Raw genomic sequence first — 450 nt, 5'->3', positions numbered from 1 at the left:
ACTGAATTTTGCACAGCTTGTAGGAAAAGTAGAAAATAGCCATCTGGTCAGACAATGCAGAAGTGTCTCATATCCTTATACTCAGAGGAATTTACATTTATAAACCGGGTGCCATGCTAAGGGCTTTACAAAACCATTGCATCTTATATATGCCCTAACACTATGAAATAGTTATTATGATTTCCATATTTACAAATGAAAAAAAATTGGGACAAGTTCACTCACTATCTCAACAGAATTGTATATAATCTACATCAGTGAAGTGTCCAGCATGGAATACATGAGAAATTCATGTCAATCCTAGTATCAGAATTTTCCTAATCCTTCGCTGGTAAAAGCATATTCAGGTCCAAATGTGTAGGTGTGTGGGGAGTAGTTTGGTTGGATAAATGATGAACTTACATTGTCTTGAAGAGAGCTAATAACCTAAAAATCATGCTCCTTATTTCC

General features: G+C 35.3%; 1 non-coding gene across 1 annotated transcript; it reads left to right on the top strand.

Annotated features, from left to right (window-relative positions):
- Window positions 1–383: 383 nt before the first annotated feature.
- On the top strand, window positions 384–450 carry LOC112678670 (small nucleolar RNA SNORD115). The gene has a single exon (XR_003147756.3). It is a non-coding gene; the product is annotated as a small nucleolar RNA SNORD115 (small nucleolar RNA).

Source organism: Canis lupus, chromosome 29 (genome assembly GCF_003254725.2).
Source record: "Canis lupus dingo isolate Sandy chromosome 29, ASM325472v2, whole genome shotgun sequence".
NCBI lineage: Eukaryota > Metazoa > Chordata > Mammalia > Carnivora > Canidae > Canis > Canis lupus.
The sequence above is the reverse complement of the archived record's forward strand: the minus strand, read 5'-3'. Positions and strand labels throughout refer to the sequence as shown.